Raw genomic sequence first — 14710 nt, forward strand, 5'->3', positions numbered from 1 at the left:
CTCTGCATAGTTGCTCAAACTGCTAGAAGTAGCATCCAGTTTTCAAGAAAAAAGGGTACACTAGATGATTTAGTTCTAGAAACTTTTAAAAAGACAGGATTACCATGGTTGGAATGTCGCTCATCATAGGTTTGCTTAATCAACAACAATATACAATTTTCCTAGCTTACATAAGCGGGATTATTTGTTAGAGCAATTGTTTTTGCAGCTGTACGGATCTCCCCAGAACTAGCCCACTTCAAATGTGAAAAAGGATTGGCACTTACTTTGGTTCAGTAGTACAAATTGGAGCAAACAGAATTAGAAACTTTATTCAGAAACACAACACAGTAAAAAGATTTGAAATTATAACTATATATGGTCAGTACTCCAGTACTTTAATTGAGGTTATTGTATCCTTACCTTGTATGTTATGCATTGTTATTTAGCACCAGACCATTCTTGTTTTGAAATATAACAATTGTTATTAAAACTGGGGATGACAAAGAATTTAATGTATTTGTAAAATATAAAAAAAAAAGAAAAAAGAAAGTGATAAAATGAATTTCAAATTCTCTTGTCCATAAATCTGTTTCTCTCATCATACTTTGCCCTTTGTCATCACTCTCTGTCTCTCCTATTCTCCTTTGAGTTGGCGGGGGTTGTCTTCTGAGTAACAAGATGACCTTGCTAGTACTGGTGGCATGGAAAAAGCAGCACCCAATACACACCATAAAGTGGTTAGCATTAGGAAGGGCATTCAGCTGTAAAAAACTATCTCCAAACTAAAAAAAAACTGGAGCACGATGCAGTCCTGCAATTTGTTGGATCATTTTGAATCATCCAACTCATGCCAGTACAGAAAGTAGACATAAAATGATAATGATGGTGATGACAATGATGATGATAAACAGAAATTAATGATATCATGATTATGTGTGAATTAGATATTGAGCGTGGCCGTTGCCAGTACCGCCTGACTGGCTCCCGTAGGATTTTCGAGCGAGATCGTTGCCAGTGCCCCTGGACTGGCTTGTGCGGGTGGCACATAAAAGACACCATTTCGAGCGTGGCCGTTTTCGTGCGGGTGACACGTAAAAGCACCCACTACACTCTCTGAGTGGTTGGCGTTAGGAAGGGCATCCAGCTGTAGAAACTCTGCCAAATCAGACTGGAGCCTGGTGTTGCCATCCGGTTTCACCAGTCCTCAGTCAAATCGTCCAACCCATGCTAGCATGGAAAGCGGACGTTAAACGATGATGATGATAGTTTCTCTGAAGCAGTGTTTTAAGGCCCAATGCCCTTCCTGTTACCTCTTATGCATGCAAAAAATGGTTACTTATTTTAAAACCAGGATACACACAATAAATATTATAATATAATGAAATTATTGTGTATAGTGCTCATGTGCACTACAACAATAAAGAAATGAATTGATAATGAATTGTATTTCACTGAACAAAAAATAAAATGAAACTTCTTATATAAACACTCACTCATTTACGTGAAGTTGTTCCTAAGGTCAAATTTCTTATTGAATGAGTTTGTTAAACTCTCCAAGGATGAAGAGAATCTTGGTCACACTACTTCTCACAGTTTTCTCTTATGTATGATGCTCCAGATAAATATTATATCTGGAACGCTATACTGCATAGTAACCAAACAGTGTAGCATGTGTAAACATGTCTGATGTATCAAAACATATTTACTTCAGGTTGTTGTTATGTTGTGTGTAGTCCAACATAAGCCTTAACCCAGCCATGATCAACTTGTCTTATACAACAGGGGTTTTCAAACTGTGGTCCGTGGACAGCAAATACTTTTTATGGGCAATTTGATTTTATATATGTTTTTTAATCGAAATCTTTTAATTGACAATAAACCTATTTTGTTAAATACTGTTAAATAAATAAATGTAAAAATATATGTTATTTTAAGCAAATATTTATGTATAAATTTCATAAGCATTTATAAGGGGGTCCCTAAGGTAAAGCCTAAAATATAAAGGGGTCCGCAAGTCAAAAAGTTTGAAAACCCCTGTTATAGAATATATCTAGGACTACATCATCTAATGTGTTTCTTCTTTCTTTTAAGCATTAGAGTGTAATTTAAAAAAAAGATTAGGCTGTTATTTCTAGAAGGTGAAGCAGTCAGGTAGATGCTGGTAGTGTCATTGTTGTTTCACCCCAGGTCAACCCTGATATTCATCAGACCTATGATCAAAAGCAGTCCAGCTGTGACCATCTTACTTTTTAATGAGTATGTTGGACTACATTATCTAATGTAGGTAAATTTAAGATAAAAGTATATAATGTGGCTTTTATTTCTATCAAGTCAAGCAGCCATGTAGAGACTCTCTCACAAGTAATTGTACAGTTCGTTAATACTAGATAAGTATTAGTTAAGTGGAGGCGCAATGGCCCAGTGGTTAGGGCAGCGGACTCGCAGTCATAGGATCGCAGTTTTGATTCCCAGACCAGGCGTCGTGAGTGTTTATTGAGCGAAAACACCTAAAGTTCCACGAGGCTCCGGCAGGGGATTGTGGCGAACCCTGTTGTATTCTTTCACCACAACTTTCTCTCACTCTTACTTCCTGTTTTTGTTGTGCCTGTAATTCAAAGGGTCAGCCTTGTCACACTGTGTCACGCTGAATATCCCCGAGAACTACGTTAAGGGTACACGTGTCTGTGGAGTGCTCAGCCACTTGCACGTTAATTTCACGAGCAGGCTGTTCCATTGATCGGATCAACTGGAACACTTGACGTCGTAAGCGACAGAGTGCCAACAACAATAACAAATTAGTTAAGTAGACCTACAAGTAAACATGTTCCATCCCATCTTTTATTGAGACAAAATGCTTAGTGGCATTTCATCTGTCTGACTTCAAACTCTGCTGGGGAAATCTACCTTTTATTCTTTCAGGATCAATAAAATAAGTACCAGTTGTGCATTGGGGTCGATGTAATCAACCAGCTCCTCACCCAAATTTCAGGAACTGTGCCCATAGAAGAAAGGATCATTATTATTATTACATTATTTGTAGTAGTAGTAGTAGTAGTAGTAGTAGTAGTAAAAGAGCAGTGGATAGCAGAACTATTAGAATATTAAATAAAATACCATGCAGCATTTCTTCTGGCACTTTATGTTTACAGTTCAAATTGCTGAGATAAATTTTGCCTTTCAACCCTTCAATATCAATAAGATAAAGTACTGATCAAGTACTGGGGGTCAATGTAATTGACTAATCCCTCTCCACAAATTTCTGACCTTGAGTTTATGTTAGAAACAGTTGATATTATTACCATTCCACAAGAAAGTGAAATATGTTTTCCTATATATTTTAAATATCTGTTTAAACCCCTTGTGATTCAATATACAAGATGTCACTAGTTATCCACAGATATTTTTTTCTGTATATCTTTCAAATTTAGAGATTTAAGGCTGTTTCCATTCATCTTCAGTTATCTTATTTTTTACATCCCTACATACAAGCCAGAGAATTTAGAACATCTCCTTTAGTATTTATTCAGTGAACAGAAAGAGCAAACTTGTAAATATCAACTAATTCCCAAAGAGCTCTTAAAGACTTCATGAGATTAAGGTCTAACTCAATTGATGTTTCCAGATTATTTGCTACATATTCTTCCAGCAGATAAGTGGAGAGGTGATGTGGGCCAAAGTATTTTGCCCAGAAGCCTAACAAAATACCTGTAGCTGGTTTGAACTCACAGCCTAAGGTCAGGTAGTTGAGTACCCATTTACTATAGTATTTCAACTCTATTTGCTGAGCGCTTAGTTAATGTCATCCAATGAATACAGTAACAAGATATATTGATGTGGAATTCATTTTCGAAAAGAATGAGATAGAAAAGTGGTGTGGCTGTGTGGTAAGAAGCTTGCTTCGAAATACATGGTTCTGGGTTCAGTTCCACTGCATGATAGCTTAGGCAAGTGTCTTTTATTATATAGCCTTGGGTTGACTAGAGCCTTGTGAGTGGATCTGGTAGACAGAAACTCAAAGAAACCCAGTATGTGGATGTGTATATATGGTGGCTGTCTACTCCTTATGCAGAGTCTGACCACCTCCTGTTACCTACACCGTAGATCCATCATAGCATCTGGTGTGGCTTTTTAAAACCAGACAATGTGTTGAAAAGACACCCACATAGTTTGCATATCCAATTTGGACCACCAAGAGTTGCAGTTAAGTTCTGATCTTTGTGGATCTTAAAATGTCTTTTGAGGCCTCCGTTAGATTTGCAGACCTTATGGCATTGAAAGATGTGCACAGATATAAAGGCAGAATAGTTGGTGGAGGTTCGTTATATATAAATGTGTGTGTGTTTGTCTCCCATCACTGCTTGACAACCAGTGTTGGTGTGTTTACATCCCTGTAACTTAGTGGTTCAGCAGAAGTGATCAATAGAATAAGTATCAGGCTTAAAAATAGTACTGGGGTCAATTCATCTGACTAAAAATTCTTGAAGCATGGCTGTAGTCTAATGACTGAAACAAGTAAAATGATAAAAGATAGATGGTCTTCAGTTAGTTCAAAACCCATGCAGGTATTATTTCAACCTGTATTTGGAATAGGGCACTTAGTTCTACATTACCTTAGTTCACTTCGCTATCAAGAATATCCTGGTTCAATTTCCATTACAGTTCCTTACCTTATTCTACAAATGGTTTTGGAAATGTCATGAACATCACAACTCTGTTTCCCCCACACCACCAAAATCAATAAGGGTTTCATTACTCAGATGATGGATACCCTGGTGACAAATGTTGCAGCTCTTCACCTTGATTCCATTTATATCATTGTCACCAGTGTAGTGAGATAATTATTACTTTGATAGATACATATTGGACATTCAGGCATATGTGATTGTGTGCATGTATGTGTGTCAGAGAGAGAATATCGCCAGCAGATATATAAGACAGTTTTGCCATTTGTGAAAAAGAGAGAGAAAGAGAGAGAGAAAGAGAGAGAGAGAGAGAGAGAGAGAGAGAGAGAGAGAGAGAGAGAGAGAGAGAGACTATAGCCTGTTATGATGACAGACAGTCAGAAAGAGAAGGATGGAGAGGGAGGGGGAGAGGGGGAGGGGGAGGGGGAGGAGTCAGTCAGACAGAGGCAGAAAGAAAGAGACAATAAAGGCCTCAATAAAAATAACTTGTAGTCAACACTATCTCAACTTAGTACTATGATAGAGCTGGCTAGAATGCTGATAATGTTAAATGATGCTTTTATTGATGTTATTGTTGCTGATACTACAGTTCATGTTGCCATTGTTACTGGTGCTTTAATTCATAGCTAGAGCTCTCTAAAACTATATTGTCATCATCAGAAGTACAAAAAAAAGGTCATCAAAATTCTTTACAAAGAAAGTCCTTATAATTAGGAGGGCAAAATCAGTAAAAGGTTAAACCAGTGTTTTACCATTTTTTACCTTTGGAGCCCTTTGATTACTATTTTATTTGGATGGACCCTCCTAGCCACTGGATGTTAAAAAAATCCTATTATATTTTTATAATATTAGGAATTGTATAAAAATAATTATTAAAATACTTTGTGTATTGTGGAAGTATAACCAATTTATTGCAGATAAATTTTAACAACAAAATCTTACATGGACCCCCAAGGGCCATATGAACTTTGGTTGAGAACCACTGGGCTTAAACAGTATCGATTTACATTTCAGGGTTGATAAAATAAGTACCAGTTGAACACTGAGGCATACCGCAACACCAACACTGCTGGCCTTTAACCAAAATTTGAAAGACCTATTATCATTATTATTATTATTATTATTGAGCAACCCCTACCCTCAAAACTGCTGGCCTTGTGTCCAAAAAAAATATGAAGAAATCAAATATCATCACTTTTTTGAGAGCAGTGAAATGACATAACTGTTGGAGCACTGGAAATATGCTTTGAAGTATTTCTCTCAGCTATTTAAGTTTTAAGTTCAAACCCTGCTGAAGTCAACTTTGCTTCAAGGGCAATAAGATAAAGTACTGGGATTGATGAAACCGATCTGTCTCAACACTCAAAACCACTGGTCTAGTGCCTAAGTTTGAAACAATTGCCCCCTGACTGGCTCCCATGCTGGTGGCATGTAAAAAGCACCCACTACACTCTTGGAATGGCTGGTGTTAGGAAGGGCAGCCTGGCTTGCCAGTCCTCAGTCAAACCATCCAACTCATTCTAGCATGGAAAGTGGACATTAAACAATGATGATGATAATAATGGAAGTGGTGAGCTGGTAGAATCATTAGCACGTCATACAAAATGCTTAGTGATATTTCATCTGTCTTAACATTCTGAGCACTTAAATTCCTCCTATCTTGACTTTACCTTTCATCCTTTCAAGGTCGATAAATAAAGTACCAGTGAAATACTGGGGTTGATGTAATCAACTAATCCCTTCCCACCAAATTTTAGGCCTTGTGCCTTTAGTAGAAAGGATTATTATTATTATTAAGCTGTTAGAAATGTTACTGTACTGGACAAAATGCTTAGAGGCATTTCATTGTCCTTTATGTTTAGAGTTCAAATTCCACTGAAATCCACCCTTTGCCTTTCATCGTTTTGGGGTTGATAAAACAAGTGCCAGTTGAGCCCTGGAGTTGATGTAATCGATTTACCTCCCTCCCTGAAATTGTTGGTCTTGTGCCAAAATTTGAAACCATCATCCTCATTATTACTATTAAGGCAGTGAGCTGGCAGAATTGTTAGGGTTCTGAGTTCAAATTCCGCCAAGGTCGACTTTGCCTTTCATCCTTTTAGGGTCGATAAATTAAGTACCAGTTGAGTACTGGGGTTGATGTAACCAACTATCCCCCTCCCCCAAATTTCAGGCCCTGTGTCTATAGTAGAAAGGATTATTATTATTATTATTATTATTAGGTCAGCAAGCTGGCAGAATTGTTAGCATGCCAGGCGAAATGCTTAGCAGTATTTCGTCTGCCACTACATTCTGAGTTCAAATTCCACTGAGGTTGATTTTGCCTTTCATCCTTTCAGTATCGATTAATTAAGTACCAGGTTGAACACTAGATGTAATTAACACGTCCCCTCCCCCAAAATGGCTACCCATGTGGCAAAATTTGAAACCATTATTATTATTATTGAGTGGGAGAGCAGTGCATGCCATCAAAGTGAGAATATGTCCAATTTGCCTATCATGCCATCAAAGTGAGAATATGTCCAATTTGCCTATCATGACTACCTGCCTTATAAGGGTACACCAGGCACATGCATCACAACCATATATGCGCGACATGGTGATCTCATATCAAAATAAACAGTGCATGAGCTTGCAGGTGGGGCCCAGTCAGAATTGTCTTCAGGTTGAGTAGCCCATCCCACTCAAAAGGTCCCTGGATGAGGGTGGTTTAAGGATGATGAAGAAAACACCCATGTTTCCAAAGGTGAATTATCCAAACCCCAAAGAATTCCTCTCAACACATGGCTACGATGCTCCCCCACTACTTCTGCTTGTGATCAGAAATGCACATATCGTCAGCCACTAAGGGACATGCCCAACTGGTTATGGTCAAGCATCTGACAAGCAAATCTATGGTACTGAGCAAAGTATTTACCGCAACCCATTTTTTTCACCAAGGCAAAACATGTACATGTTAATACTTCCAATCAGTTAAGATTAGAAGCCATAAGAACCACTGCCTGGTACTGCATCATCATCATCTTCATCATCATTATTAACATCATCACCTCCCCCTAAAAAACTAGTGGCCTTTTGCCAAAATTTATGATTCTTCTTTTTCTTATAATAAATTCCTCTAACTAGTGGCAGAAATGGTACAGCACCAGACTAAATGCCTTACAGTATTCAGATTCTTTTCCATATCTTATTAAAAACATGTATCAACATCATTCTTTACAACACCACCATAACTTATACTATTACCACCAACACCTAATACTACTACAACAACCACTAACATCATCAATACCATTTCCATAATCATCACCACTACCACCATCACAGTACTATTGCTATAACCACTACAACCACCATCACTACTACTACTACTACTGCTGCAGTAAGTAGACTGTATTCCATATCAAACCTAATCACTTTGATGTCTCATGTCAGTGAGTTCAAATACTACCATGGCGAACTTCAGCTTTTTTCCCTTCAGGGTTATGTTGTGTGTGTGTGTGTGTTTGTTTCATGTGTAGCGAGGCACGTAGCTCAATGACCGGAAGCATTATTATTTCCTGGACACCATCAAAGCTGGCTTTGTGCCTAACTCTAAAGTAACTAACAACATGGTTTATTTATTGTAATCATCATCATCAAAGTTGTTACTACTGGTAATCACAGATGCTTAAAACAAAGATAAGGCGAATTAAAGAAACGCCACCTGACAATGTATGTAGGTGTGGGTAAATAAACACTTCACACACATACTTTTGTATCTAACCCTTGAGGACAATCAATCATGTTGTTGTTTAACTCCAGGTCAGCCCTTATGGAGGCATTGCTGCAGTTATCTTCCCATTCATATTCTGATGTAGTATATCTAGGACTACATTGTCCAATGTATCCTTTTTGTGTTTTCTTTTTTTTTTTTTTAAATTTGATAACATGTAAATTAAAGGATATTCGACAGTTATTTCTAGCCAGTTGAATCACTACATAAAAGCTTCTGCTCTATTTGTAGTCATCATCATCATCATCATCATCATCGTTTAACATCCGCTTTCCATGCTAGCATGGGTTGGACGATTTGACTGAGGACTGGCGAACCAGATGGCTGGACCAGGCTCCAATCTGATTTGGCAGAGTTTCTACAGCTGGATGCCCTTCCTAACACCAACCACTCCGAGAGTGTAGTCAGTGGTAGAGTATAAATATGTGGGTACATGGAGTTACACACTGGGTTGTTGTGAAGGGTGTAATGCAAATCATTCATCGTTTTGTTTAATTTTAGATACGAGTCAAGAGAGAAGAGGTAATGCTTATTATTGTTTTAATGTCCAGTTTTCCACGCTTGCATGGATAGGACAGAATTTGTTGAGGCAGATATTCTATGGCCAGGTGATCTTCCTTCCTATTGCCAATCTACCAGTTTCAAAGTAAAGTAATAAATATTTCCCCAAGGCTGGACATGCTTTCATAGAAGACTGGAAATGAATGGCACTACTTATAAGATAGTGACACTCATTTAAAACAATTGTTTTATGTTCAGACAAGGAAATACACATGTGCACATACACACACACATTCATGCATGCACACACACACACACACACACACACACACACACACACACACACACACACACACACACACACACAGAGGCATGACTGTGTGATAAGAAACTTGCTTCCCAACCACATGGTTCCAGATTCAGTCCCATTGCGTGGCATTTTGGGCTAGTGTCTTCAACTATAGCCTTGGGCTGACAAAAGCCTAGTGAGTAGATCTCGTAGACGGAAATTGAAAAAACCTGTTGTTTATATGTATGTCTGTGTGTGTGTGAGTGTATATGTCTCCCTTGTCTTGACATTGGCATGACAGTTGTAAAACGATTGTCACTATCATACAAGCAACATCAATAAAGCACCCACTACACTCTCTGAGTGGTTGGCATTAGGAAGGGCATCCAGCTGTAGAAACTCTGCCAAATTAGATTGGAGCCTGGTGTTGCCATCCGGTTTCACCAGTCCTCAGTCAAATCGTCCAACCCATGCTAGCATGGAAAGCGGACATTAAACGATGATGATGATGATGATGATCCTGTAAGAACATATCTGGCCATAGGAAAATATTATCTTACTTGAGAACAGGTGACAATTGACGACAGGATAGATATCTGGGCACAGAAAATTTACCTCAATAAACTCCTGATCCATGCAGGTATGAAAATGTGGACATTAAAACAATGATGATGATATAATAAGCTTCTTTTAGTTTCCATCTACCAAGTTTACTCACAGAAGTTATAGTCTTCACAAACCAATGAGATGGCATGATAAATGCAGGAAAGAATCACTTGTATCTTCCATCAGGCTCTAAGGCATTAAGAAAGGTGAGAGTTGTATTTCTCCAAAGGACAAGTCACTAGCCAATGGCAGGGAACATTCTCAGATGATGTGATACAGCTGACGGCTGGACGAACTGCAGCAGTAAGCATTTGCCCCAACAACAAAAGACCTGCAGTGAATATGAACTCATGACCAGATGAGCTGGTGTAATATGACTTTATTCAACCACAAGTACATGGTGGGTGACCTCACAAGTCACCCAGTACACTCTGGTGTAAGGAGGGGCATCCAGCTATAGAAACCATGCCAGAGCAGACATCAGAGCTTGGCACAGCCCTCTGTTTCATCAGTTCATGTAGAACCATCCAACCCATACCAGTATAGAAAAAGGAAAGTTAAATGACGATAATATATATATATATACAGATATATATAAAATGATTTCAAATTTTGCTACAAGGCCAGGAATTTCGGAAGAGTGGAGTAAGTTGATTGCATCGTCCTCCAGTGCTCTACTGGTACTTATTTTAAGGGATGAAAGGCAAAGTTGATCTCAGTGGAATCTGAACTCAGAACATTAAGATAGGTGAAATGCCTCTAAGTATTTTTGCTCAGTGTGCTTAATGATTCTGCCAGCTTGCTACCATAATAATAACAAATGAGTCAATAGTGGAGTCTATTTAGACTCTGAGACAGGAGTAAGCAATATGGAATTTTCTGTTTGATTGACACTTAAAGTTTCCATGGGAGACATTTTCCTTCAGACAATTTCAGATAGCTGCAGGTTGTGTGAGTGCTTCTTAAGTGAACACTTGGATTATCTAATCCCTCCTTGCTTTAAATATACATATATATATGTATGTATGTGTATATATCTATGTGTGTGTGTGTGTGTGTGTGTGTGTGTGTGTGTGTGTGTGTGTGTGTGTGTGTGTGTGTGTGTGTGTGTGTGTGTGTGTATATATATATATACAAACATACACACACACTTACACAGACATACACTTTTGGCAGTAACTAACTTCAGAGAGTTGGATCTAGCCTCATGGGATTAAAACAGATGAAAGATAAATCTCCCTTGGATATAGTAACTTTCTCAAGTCATCTGATACCTACTATATGTGAGAGTTAGGATATGGTCCAATGTTAAATATTAGCCAATGTTGAGTATATAACATTACCTATGTTGTGAAAAACCTTGTATGGAAAAAGAGTGGATTTCAGACAGACCTTGTAAGTGAAATTTGTCACACAAAAACTGTACAGAAGACCATCATATATACTATCATCATCATCATTTCTTTTTACATCCACTTTTCCATGCTCATACAAACACACACATTTATATACATACACATATATATACTTGTATATATATATACACACACTTGTATAAATGAGTGTGCTTGTGCCCAAGCTTTTTGAATGTGTTTACACAATGACACATGAATATACAAAGGAATTGCTGTGTGGTGAAGAAGTTTGCTTCCCAACCATGTGGTTTGGGGTTCAGTTCCACTGCATGCTACCCCAGGCAAGTGTGTTCTAGTGTGATATCTTTCATAGTGGATCTTTATTGTCTTGTATGTATTCATCATCATCATCACACCATGGCTGTAAGAAGTTTGCTTTCCAACCATATGGTTCTGGGCTCAGTCACACAACATGGCACTTGAGCAAGTGTCTTCTGAGTGGATTTGGTAGATGGAAACTGACTGAAGTATGCTGTGTGTGTATACATATGCGCGCGCGCGCGTTTCCTTGTCCTGACATTGAGTGATAGTTGTAAAATGCTTGTCACTGTCATACAAGCAGTGTCATTTATTGACAATATTCTGCCTAAACACGTCAATGAAGAAATACTACCACGCATCTGAACAAGTGAGGGTTGGCGCCAGGAAGGGCATCCGGGCGTTGAAAATCTGCCTCCGTTTTGAAATAGATCCGCCTCAACTCCGTTCGGGAAAGTGGACGTTAAAACGATGATGATGATGATGATGACATTTATATATTTATGTTATTATGTGTGTGCGATTATTTAAAATGGTATGTAGAATTTTTTTTTAGTGTTATTGTTTTAAGAAAAACTTTTGTCGCAGCTCTGAAGTATTAGTACACATTTATTGCTTTATGAGTTGCACTCCGATTAATGTGAATTAAGGTGTACTCTGTTAAATTCAGATACGAGTGTGAAGGCATGTATATCCGTGTGCATTGGTGAACATTTGTTTACAAATGAGGGAAAAAGTATCCAATACATAAAGTAGTGTGTATGTGTAACGAAAAGGGTGCCGATCCTCAATGTATTGAGAAATTAAAGATGGAGAAAAAAAAAACGCGAGTATACATTGCATATTACAAAGAAAGTACACTTTTATAGGCAGCATATATTATATTTACGTACACACAAGAGACCCATATAGTCTTCAGAAAGATTATAAAGATCCAGTTGAATCAATACGAGATATCAACATACAACGAAGAAAAGGGTAGGAATGAAAACAAAGAACAGTATGACATAGGATATCAAATGGAGTATTCCATAATATTATTACACCTGCATACATACACACTGTGTGCGTGCAATTGTCTAAAAATCCACAAAGCGAAAAACAAAAAACACTCAAATTGGTTAATGGAGTTGGTATATCATTATTATTGTCGGGATTACCTCAATCAACCACAGCATGAAACCAATACTAAGTGTATACACACACACACACAAAAGAAAGGGAGTGCGAGAGAGCACAATAAAGAGCGGATCACAATTATCAGAGAACACACCATGCTGCATAAAACATCCCCCCACCATTATATATATATATATATATATAATTGAAACAAGAATAGACTCAATGAATCAAACAATACACTACTATAATTACATTATAACAAAGCTTGGGGGCCTAAATTCACAGCGTTACTAAAATACATATGGGTATATGTCCGTATATGCATTTATATATAATACATAACAGGAATGCTAAGTAAAGATGCACATCAGACATCATACCACTTCACACAACGTATCCAAAACACTATATACAAAACAATAATAACCACATCACATATCCACAGAGACCACACTGCAAAATATATCACGAGCCGAAGAAGAATCCTCTACGCGATAAATCAAAATTCTGGAAATAGTTGCCAAATCTCCTTTGATTAACACGCTCGTGTACTAAAATGGAAGGGCATGTTGGATAATCTATTCCTAGATTTCTGGATAAACAAAAAGACTAGATGGGCAGAACTGGAACATCTTTCACTATAGGCCTGCTCGATCAAGGCTGACCTGGAGTTAAACAACAACAGAAAATATCATACATTAACACATACAAAATAGAAAACAATAGAATTGTTCTATGTTATATATAATTTATATAAAACAAAAAACAACACAATAAATCATCCAATTCATTCAAAACAAAATATGCCATAATATTGACAGACACGAAATACACAGCAAATGAACTGGCATATGTACAACTCAACCCATCAGAAATCACACTTCTTCATAGAACTATACACAACAGATCACACATTACTTAACAACAAAATAAATCACACTACTTCACAACACAACACACCATTTCATAACACAATACACAATAGCTCACACACTTTTTCACATCACTCTACGCCATAACATACCACAGATACACTACTTCGCAACATAATGCACTATACCATAATACAACCAAAGAGAATCGCTATTTTACAACCTAACACTACAGACTTACATCGTAACACACCACACAATGCTTATAGATTACACTGCTACATAACAGAATGCAATACAACACACACAACATGACAGATTTCACAACATATACAAAAAAAGCAGAAAGACCCTCAACAACTCTAAACATTTCCCCCATCATGAACAGCAAAAATGAAGAGAAAGATTTTTTCAATGAATGAGCCTCGACAATATGTAGCAGTTTCTTTCTTGTCCAACGAAAGATAAAAGCAAGTCATAAATAAACGAAAGGTTTCCAAACCTCTCCCAGGACAGGGAGAAGCTCTTTTATTTAGCTTCCATCCTTCATCTTTTTTTTTTTTTACTTTAACGAACTGAAACCGCCTTTCTTGTGATGCTGTAGTTTTTTCTTTTCTTTCTGACTTTAATAAATCTAAAAGAAAAAAAAATCTGTCAATATTTACCTGAGTCAATCAACGTCTCACTGTTCTTACGTTGCTTGTTTAATCCTCCAAACTGGAGGAGCAAAGATGTCCTAGGAACAACGACTTTAAACGTCCTGGTAACAAAGTATGTTTACTAAAATCCTCGGCCATCTCTCTCTTTCTAATAATACTTCCTTTCTCTCCCTCTCAATACATGAGTAAATTTCGTTTCTCTTCACTCACTCTCTAAAAGATTCTACATATTTTCCTTACTTTCACTCATCTCCTAAACATATTCTCTCAAGTTCCTTATCGTCTGTTTTTGTCAGTTTCACCATGCTACTCTCTCTCTATTTGTTTATACTCCTTTTCACTGCTATCTTTCTTTCGCATCTAATCCCCCTCACTCATCAGCAATGTTTGTAACGGTGGCTTTCACTCATACTACTCCCTTTTTCTCTTTTTCGCGATATTTCACACATACACCTCCTTTATTTTCCTTTTCATAGAAATATAATTTTTTTCTATATCCTCTTTACCTTTTATTTTCATATCATTGTGGGCGTGGATGAGGTGGGGAGG

General features: G+C 37.5%; 1 protein-coding gene across 3 annotated transcripts in view; it reads right to left on the bottom strand.

The window, feature by feature from the left end:
- Positions 1-14484, bottom strand: part of LOC106871477 (pecanex-like protein 4) — a 76331-nt gene extending 61847 nt beyond the window's left edge. For 2 of the 3 annotated variants that reach the window (XM_052968987.2, XM_052968988.2), the window contains exon 1: positions 14168-14484. The gene's annotated coding sequence lies outside the window, so the exon portion shown is untranslated. Of the gene's footprint in view, positions 1-1475; positions 1644-14167 lie in introns of those variants that run through there. The other variant, XM_052968989.2, reaches the window with a different exon arrangement.
- Positions 14485-14710: the final 226 nt, after the last annotated feature.

The sequence above is a fragment of the Octopus bimaculoides genome, chromosome 6, assembly GCF_046866305.1.
Source record: "Octopus bimaculoides isolate indiv1 chromosome 6, ASM4686630v1, whole genome shotgun sequence".
NCBI lineage: Eukaryota > Metazoa > Mollusca > Cephalopoda > Octopoda > Octopodidae > Octopus > Octopus bimaculoides.